The sequence below is a fragment of the Theobroma cacao genome, chromosome 3 (genome assembly GCF_053813885.1).
Source record: "Theobroma cacao isolate CCN51 chromosome 3, ASM5381388v1, whole genome shotgun sequence".
Classification (NCBI taxonomy): domain Eukaryota; kingdom Viridiplantae; phylum Streptophyta; class Magnoliopsida; order Malvales; family Malvaceae; genus Theobroma; species Theobroma cacao.
The window spans coordinates 41,607,067-41,622,657 of record NC_142641.1 but is presented as its reverse complement, the minus strand read 5'-3'; the positions used below and the strand labels follow the sequence as shown (position 1 = coordinate 41,622,657).

The window sequence follows — 15,591 nt, the reverse complement described above, 5'->3', positions numbered from 1 at the left end:
CGGTGTTTATAATTAGTTTAATATAACAATAACCTTTCTCAATTTTGCCTTTATCAATATATCAACTCATATTTAATACTACTATTAAAATTTTGACGAGACAAAGCATTTCTATATTAAATATTGGCTAAAACAAAGAAAACGGAATTGAACTTGAGAGTATGTTGCGAGAGCATAAGATGTGGTTACCAACTAAACCAGACAATGTCTGACTACCGGCGAAGGAAAGTTCATATAGAGGAGGGAACAAGGTGAGTTGGATGATTCAGGTAGACAATTGGTTGTTAGTGTTTCAACTTAAGAACAAGTCGTTGTAATGTTCCCATGCTCGAAGCATTAGAAAAATATGTCACATGTCAATCACATGTAATCATAGAGTTACCCTTGACTTCAATTAGCTTGTATAGTTGTATTATATACAAGCTTGTCTGTGAGGTTTACTGCACACGAGGATTTAAGTATAAATCCATTTCCAAATTCTGATTCGGAAGTAATGTTCAACAACAGTTCGTTTTCGGACGGCTACTACGAAGATGAGACTGGTTTTCTTATTTGTTTGGTGTGATCCACCAAATCCCGACCTAATACACCGCTGATGATATGTTAAGCTTACCCTGTATCCAATTATACATGGGGAGTATCAGCTGAGCAAGTGCCTGTAAACAACATGGAAAAGAGGGGATAAAAAAACAGGTAAAAGGATCATGTAGAGCTTGATTGTGCCAAAATTACATGAATAGCAGAACGGGGATTGCCACCGTCTATTCCTTTGATAAATTAATCATACAACAATATTAGAGTACAAATCAAAGGCTAATGGTGGGATTGCCAACTCTATCCAAGCCCTCCATCAATCTTCTCTTTGCTGACTTGGTTCTATAACACCATACCTCAAATGCCTCGCTCAAGTCAGGATACCTAACCTGTTCAGTTTCCATCCAGTCTGATAGAATATCAGCTTGATCATTTGATGGCAATGCTAGAACTAAGGATACAATTGCCCCCTCAATACTCTGGCACAGGTCTTCATCCATCTTGTAAGGAAAATCTGTCTCCTTGTTCCCGTTTGCATCTAGGAGAGGTTTTATCTTCCTTATATAGGGTAGCCATGTCTTTAGCAATTGCACCCGATATGGTGCAGGGAGGATCACATTTCCATACCCAACTGCTTCCAGCACTTTTCCAGTCACTTCTATAAGCTTTACCTTCAAACCCCACATAACATTATCAAGTTTCTTGTCTTCAACTACCCCCAAAACCTTAGCGGACATTTCAGCCCAACTACAAATAAAGTCCTTCATTAAATCCATCTTTGGGAGTATGTTACACATCCACTCAACATCGGATAGGCTCTGCAAAATTCTATTCTCCACGGTGTCAGCAGTGACATCGGAAATAACAAGCAAGGAAGACAACTCCCTTTCAAATAAGGAACAAATTTGGGAAAGACCCATTTTCACCACTGCTTTTACTTCATCATCAGCTGTAACTAGTGGGGTATCCTCATCTCCTCCAAGCATGAATTCCACTTGTTCTTGAGCAGATGTTTTAAGCTCATCTCCAAAGGGTGGACAGGATCCACCAATTGACGTGGCAAAGCGAACTGCCGAAACAAATACATTTTTGGTGGCACTTACATCTACTGGTTGGATCCTCGCCAATATGGGCATGGCTATTGGCCCCAGTTTCGAGACTGCTTTTAAAATTTGTTCCTCTTCCTTATCCTCCCAAGGAATAGCCTCCAAGTACTGGATGCAGCAATTTGTGATGTCTTCACACTGGAAGGCAACTGCTAACTGAAGAATACCAATAGCAGATTTAACAGAGTCCAGGGAGTCCAAAAGTAAATCAGTAGGGAGATACAATAATCTCAAAAGGTTATCATGATGATCATAAGTAGAGTCTGAGCACTGAATTTCAATGCAGGGGCCAGAGACTGGATTAGACAGCTGATCTGCAAAGAACCTGCTTTTCTTTATGAGAATGGAGGAGTGTGAGTAGAACCATTCAGGTCTTCCTTCATCGTTTCTCAAGCGTAGAATGACATCACTTGTACTCTTGTCACCAAGATTGCAAGGCTTGGCTACTGCAGTTAGGTCCATGTGAAAGGAGAAGCAATACGAAATTCATGCTTCAGACAGCTGAAAGAGATGTTCAAACCGAAGTTTAGTAAAAAAGAATAATAATTAGCAACTGACTTGAATTGAGAAAGTATGAGACTGAAACAATCCTCTGTCAAAATGTGCTTCTTTACACCCAATGATACAACCTCCTAACGTGCAAGAGTGCACAGGCATCTTTGCAAAGAGCCTGTCTGAGAGAAAGTTAACAGAAGAACACAAGAAAAGAAGGCAAAAGGAACTACGAAAACCACCCCCTTTCCTTTCTTCTCCAGCCTTTCCCTGTTCCCCCTCCCCCTAATAAGATAAAAAATATATACTAATTTCAAAAAGAAAAAGATAAAGGAAACTATCATGAAAACACTCTCAGTTCCCTTTTCTGTCATGCAACCACCCATATGTCTTAGTAAAACTGTAAAACCATTTCCACATCCACAGAGCTGGAGACAACAGCTCAATATTTCAGCATATCTGAATCTCAATAGCTAAATACATATCAATGATATCCTCCTCTTATTTATATTATTTCTACAGAAGTGTATCTGAGAAAGCATAAAATCAGGGCTTGAGACATCTATTCAGTGTCTAGGAAAGACATATGTCGTAAACAGGGAAGAGTTAAATTTCATAGCTAGGAAGGCACCAGCAAGAAAAATCTGGTTAAAGGGTAATAACTTCATCATCAATTTTATTTGTAGAAAAGTTAATGGGTCTTATTTCTTATTGAAACAAAAAACCATTTAGGTGGATTTTAGATATCACCAAGAAGATTCAATTTAGAAATTTAAGCATCATATTTTATGAAATAACAGAAGAAATTTAAGTTTCAAAGTTAGATATTAATTAGTTGCCATGTCTTCATTGATTATTCTTTTTAATCCAAACCAACAAAACATAGAGTATGACCTTCAAAACTTATATTTCATATCTTTCCCAATGCTTCCTCGGCAACCAAACAGGGTTTTCATAAAACAAGATCCAAAGACAGAAATTTTCTAAGTTCCTAACATCCCAAAGTAAGTTATTCCATCAAAAATGCTGTACTATTAATTCAAACTTGCCCAAGATTCACAACATAGCAAAATCAAATAAGCAATTAAACATAATATTGACTATATTGATGAAAAAAAAAAAGAAAAAAAGAAAACCTTCATAAGTGAGAAACTGAATAAAAAAAGTCTAACCTTTTCAAAGACCCAGTTTGCATTAACAGCAGACATAAATTTCTCTCACTTTTAACAGAACAAATCTGCTGAAGTAATAAACACAGAACTGCTGCTCTCCCTTGGGTGTGGAAACCAAGTTCAGTTTTCAGGTAATGAAATGAAACATGGATAAATCCAGAGCACCTTTAAGGGCAAGTTTTTGAATTGACACAACTGGCCTCATGCTGCATGTTAAACATGACAAGTGGTTTCTCTCTCCTGAGGGCATCCAAGTTAAACAACCTTTGATGGGCAAAAGTGTAAAACCCTGGGACACTAACCTCCGATAATTGGTGGGTAGCAAATGATTGGTGGAGAGATGCTGTTATTTTGTGCTAGATTAAATCATGAACATCAAGAACTCAACATAAAGTCATGAATTAGTGAACCCATTTTTTCCAATTTTCCAACTTTTTTAGTTCTATGATATTTCAATTCTTTTTACATAAGCTTTAGATAAAGTTGCTTTCTTCCCAAAATGAAAAAGGAAAAGGAATTCTGAAACCCAAAAAAAAAAAAAGTAGACATGGAAGTGCAAATGGATAAAGCTAATTCTCACAACTGACTGTTGGGAAGGTTAGGAGGATCTAAAGAACAATAATTTGAGAGGCTTAATTTTTTTTTCCATTTTCTACCCTCAACTTGTATAAGTAGCAAGTGCATGAGCAATTGTTCAATGCCCCTCCACCAGTTAACAGAAAATTAAATAAAAATACACGTATGTTAAGACAAGAAAGGGAATAAGTATCAATCATTGTTCATTTCATGGTAACTGGTAAAGAAACTCATTCTCCAATTTAATAAATGTGGAGTAATTTGCTACGTCTGTCCACCCAAGTTCATGCTTGTAACCCTGTTGAGTTTAAATCACAAATCCATATACATCCTTTTAAAGTGATATGGGAAGGAGGAACTCGAAATCCATCTAGAATAGGTATCTATTCATTGCGACTATTTTGGCCAATAGCTTGCCATTCATTTCCTTAAGCTCTTTCCTGTTTGGCCAATCTCCTTTGATAGCTCATTGATGAAGAGATATTAAAAATATTACCAAAAAATAAAGGTATTATGAACATCTCCAAGTTGAATTAAAAAATAATGCATATTATAATATTAAAGATTTTTAAACCCACTTGCACAAGTTGCAGTTATGATTAACCAGTAGCTATCGAGAAAGCCACTGAATTTCCAAAGTGTGACAGTGATTATTAAACAAGACCAAGAAAGTTTAAGGAAAAATAAACCAAGTTATGCGTTTGATACTGTAGGGTATTATTTCAATGGATTCTTCTCTTTATCTTTAATTGTAACATCACCTTTCTTCAAATGGTCATAATTCGAAAAATATAGGTTATTTCTTCAATTTTTTTTCTTCAATAATGAAAAATACTGATGAATTGAACTTTATCACGTGCTTTTTTGTATCTTTATTTAATAATCTCATTAATTTGAGTAAATCACATGTTTTAATAAAATAATTTGAAAATATCAGAAACATGAAGAGATTGACTGATTTTAAGAACTAGAAGAGCCGGTACGTTTGCTTCAATCTAAAGTTTAAAGAATTAATGAAATCTAGTGCTAATAGAAGAAATTTAATCGTGGAAGGACAAATAATGTGACACCCTTACCAAGTGATACTTGCATTCCATCCTTCTCCTGTGAGAGTAAGATTCCACCTAAAAAAGCACACTAGCAATAAAAATGGCCTCGTAAGAAATGTGAGAAACCCATCGTCCTAGAGCAGCAGTTATGAGATTCACTCACATTGCAAGGGGTGGATTTTGTGACATTTATTGCAAATTTAATGAAAAGTTACTCCCCTGGCGTCCTATGGCTATAAACCCCATGCCCAACTCTTTGATTTCTCACAATCAACAAAAATAATGGCCACATCAAAGCATCTGGTTGCCGCCCTTCTTGTTGGTTTCCTGCTTCTTTCCCATGCGGTTGCAAGGCTCCATGTCCATGGTATTCTCCGCCATAGGCAAATTTACTATTAGTAAGCAGCTAATTCTCATATTCCATTTTCTAACTTTTTTTTTTATGTTTAATTTCTGTGATGCAGAAACTGGTCCATGCAAATTTGATAGCAATGGGGATTGTTTGACGCAAGAGAAAGAGAGAAATGCGGAAGGCTGCCATTTTGCTGGTACATGCAGCACGGCAGCAGAGTGTCGGCAACCATGTGCTGCCTTGGGCCGCAACCCGGATGCTGTCAAGTGCGTTTCTTCCTCTGGTGAAAACCGTTGCTGTTGTGTTCAATGTTGATTGATTCTTCTGTAATGAAAATGTGCTACTGGAATAAAATTTCCTTGTAGGTTATAGTTTTCTCATCATTGAGAATAAAATTGTTAACAATTCAAAACTTGGTTTAGTGGTTTTTTAACTTTTCTTTAAGGGGTTGATGTTCATTAATGTTCCAATCTCTTTTCTACATATGAATTTAACCTGGAATAAAGATGAATGCTGCTTTAGAGGTATCTCAATGTTTCAAAATGGGACAGTCTTTGGGCTTTATGCCCAATTCCTTAATGCCATGGGCTTAGGCTTGGAGACTAGAACAAGAATCTCATTTGGGAGAAAGCCCTTGGTCGACTGGGCAAAACCCAAGGAAGGGGGAAAGAAAGAAATTGGAAAAGGTCTTCGGGACTCCAGTGCTACTATTACGTATGATATCATCAGCATCGGAACTGACACAGTCATCATTCCACCCGTAAACATTGTGGGTGACGTGGCAAAATGACAGAAATGGGGACCACATGGGGAGTGTGTGGTCCGGGTAACAGCGGGAGCCCTTCCCCAGAAGTAACCAGTCAGACCCAGTCCACTGACAGGTGAAAAGCATCTGAGGCGTCCGGCTACCTGCCCCCTCTGAAACCGGCAATACGAACCCCTATCAAAATAACCACCGTCTGATTGACACGTCAATCAATATCAAAATTTGAACCTTCACGTGTCAGTTGATCACTTGCTTACATCTTTCTGTCCCATTTCCTCAATGGACGTCATAATTGCATTTCTAGGATTTATTATCTTTCGATAATCTTACTATAAATTTGAAATAATTATATAATATAGATAGATTATACAATCTAAATTCTACTAAAACCAAGGTATCTATTGGAATGATTACGGAATTTAGATTTAAATAATATACTATTTTTTAAAATAAAAATAGAGATGAAATGTTTAAATTAAATAATTATTCTTATAATGAATCATCAATTTTCTATACATTAATTTGCTGTGATCAATTTTCTTCGTCTATTTGGAATTTCATATTTCATTGATTTTCTAATTCATTTAATAAATTTTTGTTATTTCAATTTTAATAGATACGAAATTCAGTTTTAACACATCTTCTCCATTTTTAATTGAGAAAGAAAAAAATAAAAATGAATTATGATAAGTTATATGTAATAGAATTTTTAAAATTTAAATATGTAAAAGATCTTATATGATTATACTTAAATATTTAATTTATTAATTGATATGTAATCTTTTTACTTAAATAATATAGTTTGAATTCCTTTCTTCAATTAAAAAAAAAAATCTACATGATTTGGTTCAATATAGTCATTGTAAAATTAAGAGAAAAGCGAACAGAAGTAGAGTAATTGCCTTTAACAAAATTTTGTCACTACATGGCTTCTTTTTTGATGTTCCTACTATTATTTTCTAGTCAAAAGAAAGAACTATAGACATTCACAGCTGATTAAAAAAATTGACATTGTGCCATGAGAAGGGTGATAGTTTTGTTTGGGGTTCCAAGGAGGGAGAATCCAAGCTGTGAAGCGACAGATGTTTGTACCAAAGGCGGGTCGACATTCTCTGGTAACAATCGTTTTAACTTTGGTTGGAAATAATTTGTCGGGAGTGATGTTTATGTTTATGTTTTTTGTTTCCAAGGATGGGCCCCGCTAAGCATTGTTTGGGGGACCTAAAAACCTTAAGGTGGGCCTGAGGCCCCTGCAGCGCAGACCGCCTTTTCCTTTTTGAATACAGAGTTTCATGATTGGTTCATTAGTGGTTGATTGCTGCTTTAAACCCTCTATCGCTTTAGCTAATAAATGCTTCTGCAATGGGGTCTTTGCTTGCTTGCTTCTTCCTCATTGCATGCAGCTAATGATCACAGTGCTCTTCGGTCAACTTCTTAATCATCTTCCTTTTTCCTTCCTTTTGATGTCAGGGCGTGACATATGGGAGTTATAAGCAATCATATTTCAATCTTGTTATCAATGGCTTCAGTGGGTAGATTTTAATGAATCAATTCCCATTTTTATCTTAGAATTTGTATTCAAATTTGCCTTCTTAAAAAAAAAAAAATAACAAAGGGTTTGTATACAAGAACAGAGGAATTTCTCTTTTTTTGTGCAGTCGAGCCATGGGATCAAAAAAAGGTATGCATTATTCTCTTTTAGCCATAAAATTTAAAGCAAAAACAAGAAAAAATATCAAACTAGCACCTAACGAAATTACAATTTGCTAGCTTTTTGACGTCTAGTCTAGTTATTTTTTCCAGTTGGTAGTGGACAGTAGTACCAAGGCACAATCCATCTCTTTTAATGATGTTGTACACTTCCTACCCAAAACAGCAAACAAGTTTGCAATATTTGGTCGCACACAGCTGCTTTGCTTTTGATCTTTCACACGCTATATCTTTACCCAGCTCATATTCGACAAAGATACATCATTGTGCATATTTAACAGCCTTGAGGACAAGAGTGATTGGAATTGAAAATGTTAGACGTACAGAGGTAAATTCACATTGACTTTTTACCAAGTTTGGAGGTTAAAAAAAGTGAAAAGTACAGCAATAGTATTGAGATAGTCTTGAATTAATCTAGTTTATATACACACACACACCCCCCGTTGAGATAATCTTAGATTTTAGTTAAATTAAGATACTTTGTTATGTTTTAAAAAAATTAAGATATTTCGTTGAATTCTGGTTAAATCAGAATAAATTTTTTGTACTTAACCCTTGTAAAAGAGTTGTGAGGAGTTAGAATATAATAATTCATGAGAATGTAAAATGTGAGAGTTTTATGTATAAGTAGGATAAGAACTATGAGTTTGCTATTAAGAAAAAAAAAGCTAAGAGTTTGAGGTTGATTTTTGTAAACTTAAGTTTTTATTGAAATATATATATAAAGCGTGATAACATAATAGTTTGGGGTTTGGATTTAAATAAATTTCATTAGGTTAAATTTGTGATTTTTTTATTAAAAAATATTAAATAAAAATTATAAGTGAAAATCCAAATCAATAGATTAAAAGGCCTGATCACATAGATTAAGTGTAAAAATTTTGAACAAAGTTTAATAAATTTTGATACTTTTTAAAAAAGGTGTTTTACCAAAAATTATGACAAAATTCTTGCCGTTAAATAAAAATTGATAAAATTTTGAGCATATACAATATTTCTAATAAGTTTTTTACATATTATTATTTTCTCATGAAACCCTATTAATTTATAAGTTTTGATTTTCCAAATTAATTTTTATATGATAACTTTTAATGGAAAATCTAATGAAAACTTAAAGAAGTTTTTCCCCATAAGCTGGAGGGCTCCGCATGATTAGCATTTCTGTAGCACTTTTACTGGACAATCCTAAAGCTTATGTGGCAAACTCCATTGCCTTGTCAGCTTTGGCTTCAAAGAAAGGAGTGAGATTCCTTGTAAGCTTTTTGCGTTTTTGGGGGGCAGCGAGAAAAAACTACCACATGGGGACAGAACCCATTAATTTCCTTTTCCATTGGGTGAATAATACAGGGGAAATATTGCATTTCTTTCAAGGCCGTGAACAAAGTCTCGAAAGTTGCAATTGTGGTTGCTAAACATACAAGTAAAGGAAGTACAAAAGAATCAAAAGCCTTTCTGAACATCTCTGTACCTGCATAATGATAAAGTCTTGAAAGTGGTCACTTCATTAAAAACGTTCAACTACTTCTGGTTTGTAGTTCACTCTTCCGATCATAGCCCTTTTCTTGACCTAATTGACTCGTTAGTTTCTAACCCTCCCCTTGAGGGGGTCAACCCTAGGGTTTGCATATCCCTTCTTTAGTGATCTTTTAGCCGAAAGGAAAGAAGGAAAAAAAAAAGAAAAGAGAGAAGTTTTTGATTGGATCATTACTGGATATATATATATAATGACCCTATATTTGTAAAAGATTGATCAGGAAATTATCTTCACTTTTTATTGCAAAGAAGTCAGTCACGTCTTTGAGAGTGTCAACCGAGACCAATCAATGAACATAATAAAGTCTTATGAATTATGATGAAGGAGAGAATCCCATAAATGTGGAGAAAGGTTCAGCTGTAGCATCCTTGTAGAACAGCATCTAGCTCGAGTAGATGATATTATATGAAATGAATCAAATGATAGCTATTTTACATATATTTTAGACATCCTTTGACTAAACTGTTAATTGGTAAGAAACACTTGACTTAATTCGTGTCTTTTCTCAATGGTCAAATACACTTTAATTCTATGTTATATGGCAGTATCTTCCCTATGGTAAAAGAAATCTTTAAAATTCAAAATTGCTGTGTATCAATGCTGTTAATATTTTTTACAATATATATCATGATTATTGTCACGTTGTCAAAAGAAATTAATATGTAATAATCTATCTCATAGACGGTGCTTCAATTGAATTATGTAGAGTTCCAAAAGGCATTAATTGAGACCTAATGAGTTTAATTCTCCATTATGTAATAAAGACATTTGAGTTGCTTAGGAATAACCCCAAGCAGCTCTCGTATCTTTCTTACCAAGTTGTCAAGTGCCTCTCATTGTCAACATAGATATAAAATAAAAAAAAAGGGAAATGAGACTTTAAATTCAAGTTGATTCAACCATAAAAACATATGTCATTTATTGAAAACTAGAGTTTAATTACTATTTTTTAAAATAAAAATAATCAAGTTGAAATATGGAAGCAGTAAAATAATTAAAAACTAATTTTTTTTGGGTGTATTTAAGCTGGCAAATGAATTAGAAAAAACTTATGATAACTTTTTGAAAGGTTCTTAACAAGAAAAGACAAGGCACCTGGTTCAAGAAACAAGAAATTATCTGTCATTCCTAGTGATTTCTGGAGCTCAAATTGCAAAAAAGATTGAGACAATTATATTGGCTAGTTGGGTTGGTATTATTATTACTATTAGTATTGCAAAAGAAAAGAGCCTTAAAAACTCGCTTTACCGCGAGTCAAACAAAAGTCACACAAAGCAAAGAAATCAATCACATGCGCCACTGTGGGTAGAAAGAGACATAACATAATGACACTCAATAATAGTTTCTGTCCAGTAGCCCTTAAATTGGACCCCTTGCCCATTTTTACAGGGCAAAGCATGTTTTGCAAAGGAGAATAAAGCTTTGATCAGGTACATTTTCGAAGGACACAATAATTCTAGCAAAATCTCAGTTGTTTTCAATTTCAATCATCATCCCATAGGGACATCTTCTGGCTTAATTCAAACTGTCACTTTATATTCATCAACTTTTGATTTCTAATGCAAGCAGGACTTAATTTGTTCTTTATAAACAACCAAAAGGGAAAGTTAAAAAGATAAAAAGAGTTCATGAGACATTAATGAGCTAAATCTTGCTCTAAGATTTAATTCTCCTCTTTTAGCAGGAAAAAAAACAAGGGTAAAAACAAGGGCTTTTTTGATGCCGTTGACTTAATTCTCAACGGCTATGATGAAGCTTGTGTTGCTTGTAGGAGACAGAATCATAAGCTTTGCTATCTAAAAAATGAAGGGTTTGTGTGAATTCTGTGATCGATGCCGAGGAATGATGCCGCAACTTTGCGTCTGCAATCACTGGTGGGTCGTTTCAGTGCCTTTCTTTCTCTTTCTCTTTCTGAGGAGCATTACCCACCTACTAAAAGGAAGTGGGCTGCCATGACGTTTAAAACAAAACCTTATTATTACCGATGCTAACTAACCAATTAACAGCAAAATGAATGTGTTTGATGAAAAAAACTTGGTTTAGAAATTAGGTTGCTTTTCAATCATTTTTGTTTTTCAGACATAATTAAGAATGGTTGGTTTTTGGCTTGATTAATGATAGTAAAAAGAAGACAAGGAGGGGGACCTTAGGTATTCGATGTTGTAGGATCAATGTAGGGTTTCAGATGGTGGGATGGGATTGGATGAGTGGATTTGGACAAGGATATGAAAATGAGAAAAAACTAAAAGATAGCAGAGAGAAATGGGAAGAAAAGGAGATTTGCTATTGGAAATTTTATAGCGGGGAGAGGTTGCTAATTAAGTCAAGATTCTCAGACTGGGAGAAAAGATTGAGAAAATATTATTGGGGACCCCCATGTATCCGTCTCATGCACTAGTGCCCCAACATTCCTTTCATTCTATTATGAAGAATAATGCATGTCGCCTTTGCTTTTAGAGTTTGGACCTTGGATACCCTACATTTTCAGAAAGAGAAAGGGAAAGAGAAAGAGAGAAAGATACCTAGCTTTGTTGCATCTGTACAAGAAGATGAAAATTTGTTCATCTGATCAAGGACAAACAGAGCTAGCCATATAGAGTAAAACAAAACTGTAGGTGGTAACTCTATGTTAAGTAGGAGTTGTAGCTAGGGACAATGTATGGGGCTAATTCATCGTTTTTACGAGTGAAAACGATCATAATTAGTTCCATGGAGATTCCATAGCCATCTACCAATTGCATGGAACATGTATCACTATCAATAATGCACAGCACAGATAATAATCTCATCATTTACTTCTTATATCTTCCCCCTATTCAACGCTTTAATTTGTATCTCATCAACATATGTTCAAGAAAAGAAAAGGTTTGGGAATTCAAATTCTAATTTAATTTCGCTTTTCAAAAGAATTAGTAATATATATCTCTTAATAGTTTTATTTTAAACTCGTTGAAGTTTTTCTTCTCAGCATGAATTTAAAACTTTTTGTTTTTGTTTTTGAAAGAAAAATGAGGTTGCCCTTTAATCAAGCAATTGGAATGATTGCACATGCAAAAAGATCAATGGTTTTTCTTTTCTTTTTTGTAGTTTATAACTGGACTTTGATTCTTTTGATACTTGTGATCACCTTAGGACTTGGAGTAATATCTAACCTTACTCTCTAGAATCGTTGTGATGAAGAGCAAAATATTGACTTTTTACTTTGAGTGTCTACTTTTTGCGTAAGCATAGGAGAAAGAATGGAAATTAAAGGAAAAAAAATGAAAAAAGTTGAGGATGAAGGAATAAAAATGTTGTGACTAAAGGATGATGAGTCTATTCATCATAGTTGTTTTTCCCTTTGCATTGGCTAATTTGCTAAAAATGAATGTGCTATTTGCATATATGTTAATTTGTCTCAATTAGTTGTTAATCTATTACTTTACCATATTAATGAATCTCAGAAAATTTGTTCAATTCACCAAAATTAGACAATTCATGCGATTTTGGGAGAGTCGAGGATAATATCCTAAATTAAATTCCAATTCTCATTTATTTTATTAGTTACTTTTACCATAAAAAGCAATAATTTCAATGATTCAAATCTTAGCTCCTTATCTATTTCTATTCAATCCAATATCAAATCCAGATCTTGTTCAGGGATGCACATACTTATTACAAAAAGATTACATTCATAAATTTTTGGTATATATTATTATTTTCAAGTAATTATAGTAATCAATATATTACATATATATATATATATTTATATAAATAGATTCTCACTTCTCTCTGCCCATTGCCCATTTTGCTTAGACCTTGTTTCTTATTTTTCCTTTTTGTCGACTTGAACAATTACTCTTAATAAAAATAAAGAAAGAAAGTTGAACCAGAACCTTAAATTAACTACTTTAAAATGCTATTAAGCTAAAATATACGAGAAATGTCATCCTAGATTATTTGAATAAGAAGAAGATTTTGCTGTCATCCATCAGATCACATCAAATGATCATCCAAAGATATGCATGCCACGCTTAGTGGACCACTACCCATCCGATTATATATGTGATGTTCCCAATTTCACTTCACACCCTCTAAACATTTATCAAAAAGGCATACTCAGTTAATTTTGTGAAGCAAATTTTAAATGAAACAATGTTGTTCATAGTTTTTCTCGTGAAGAACGAGGTGGTATAGAAGCATTGGCAGAAGGTGGTATCAGAAAATGATCCCTACAAACCCCACAAACCCTAATGTGGGGACCGATCGATTCTTCACATTTTTCTAATTATACCCGCACACTTACTCATTCCAACTGTGAGATTACATTTTTACAAGCTAAATTAATATTTAGTACAGAAAATCTTATTCATGTCGTGCAATAACAAAAAAGAATAAATAAATAATAATCATGATTTTTAGACAATGATAGTCTAATATTCTTTAATTAAAAATTTGGAATTTCGATAAAATATTCTTGAGATTATGGGTTGTGCTATCATCCATTGTAATTTTGGAACCTAGCTACGGGGATTTTAAATGAGCTAAATTGCATAAATAATTGTGTTGAAATGATAGCATTAAGTACCTTTTTATTTGTGATTTATGATAGTACCAAGAATAAGAAAATCATAAATAGTGTTCACGATATCCACTATACAAAAATGGTGTTCAAATTGGTTGAATATAACCTTGTCTATTTTTTGTATTGGAAATGGGGTATAAATATTGACAAACTTGAGCTTCGTACACATATAGTATCAATTGCAACCCACAAAATGAGACCATTAAAGTTTTTATAATTTACTTAAAATTAACATATTATAATACTACCAAATAGCAATAAATAGAATGAGATATCCTAGTCCATGAATATGAGTGTATATTGTTTAATAATTCACTTAAGCAATCGAAAAGTAAATTGTTTTTTTTATTGGCTAGTGCTTGTTAATGTTACTGTGAGTAACTTATTTCTGTCATTATTTATATGTTTTTTTAGAAAAGTCATTATTTATATGTTATAATTATTATTTTTCTTTGTTTTTAAAGATTTGGTCTACCTTGTGTTTATCTTCTTATTATTTTGGTTATGGTCTTTGTCATGTGGTTGTTGACTCACTTGAGATCTTTTCTGTTTTAGAGTTTTATTAGAGGTTGCTACTTAGACTTTGTTTATCTTTCGCTAATCTTCGTGTATTTTATTTGTATTATTTCTCTTGTATTAATAAACTAACTTTATGCAAAGTACAAAAGGTCTTAAGGTTCAGTGATGGTGTGAGCACGCGCTTCAAAGTGAAAAGTCGGGGGGTCTAGGTCTAGCCAATCTGGTCCAGAGATCAGTCCCCACCGCACACGTCTCTATTTTAGTCGATGTTTTTATCTCGCGCACAGCTAGAAATTGGTGGTCTGGTCTAGGTGGCTGCCTCTCTGCTCCTCTGCTGTCTGCACGGGTGGGGCTGGCACCCCCTCTCTTCTGTCTGCTGCCTTGGTGCCCATGCTAGGGCTGAGCCGTCAGTGGAAGGGGTGCAACTGAGGGAAAACAACATGGATCTATGAAGTGGGTACAACGTGCACGTATTTATGATCAGAATATACAAAGTTGCAGTCATAATTAGGGAAGGAATTTTACTGGACTTTTTATATGTTTGCCCACTATCACATCTCGGGTTGGGTTGGGTTGGGTTGGATTGTCCAAGGGATCAGATAGGGACGTGGCATTTTGTGTGCCATTCTCTAATTTGGATGGTGACTTTCGCATGAGATAAACATGGAATTTTTTTTCCAATGCCCTGGTATATTTTTATGGTCATACCTAGTGGAACTAAGTATATCATTTTCTTTCCTAGAATTGAGTAGAGAAAATGGATAACGAAGATATCCATGCTTATTGGTATTTTCAATTAAAGAAAATGGTGTATAATTAATAATTTTGATACAATATTGCGTTAAATCTTTTCTATGAGGGGTCTTCGTTATTCAAAAGCTGTAAAGGCATGGCTTTTGGTGAAGCCCTTTGAGAAGTAAACGAAATGACTTATATAAATCATGGGTTTTCTTTCCCTCAAAAAGAGGAGGCTTCCTTTCCTTCTTATCTCAGTGTCAAAACCTGACATAACATAGAGTTTCCAATTCCATTATTGGCTGGTTGTGACCGATCAAAACTGTTTATCAAACTCTTCCTGTACTTTCCAATTATATAATTCGTCAAATTTCTTTTTATTTTTCTCAAGTTAAATAGGGTACTTTATTTTCCTTTTTTCAAACATGATTAATTACTCATTTTCCGGAATTCTTTAAAGTTATGTCATACCCATTTTAGCA

The 15,591-nt window shown here is 34.1% G+C and overlaps 1 pseudogene across 1 annotated transcript; it reads right to left on the bottom strand.

The window, feature by feature from the left end:
- Positions 1–682: 682 nt before the first annotated feature.
- LOC18606007 (BTB/POZ domain-containing protein At3g05675 pseudogene) lies at positions 683–3,515 on the bottom strand (annotated as a pseudogene). Its single transcript, XR_016025564.1, has 2 exons — positions 3,305–3,515; positions 683–2,141 (listed from the first exon to the last, which is right to left on the bottom strand). The product of XR_016025564.1 is annotated as a BTB/POZ domain-containing protein At3g05675 pseudogene (transcript).
- Between the last annotated feature and the right edge of the window lie 12,076 nt (positions 3,516–15,591).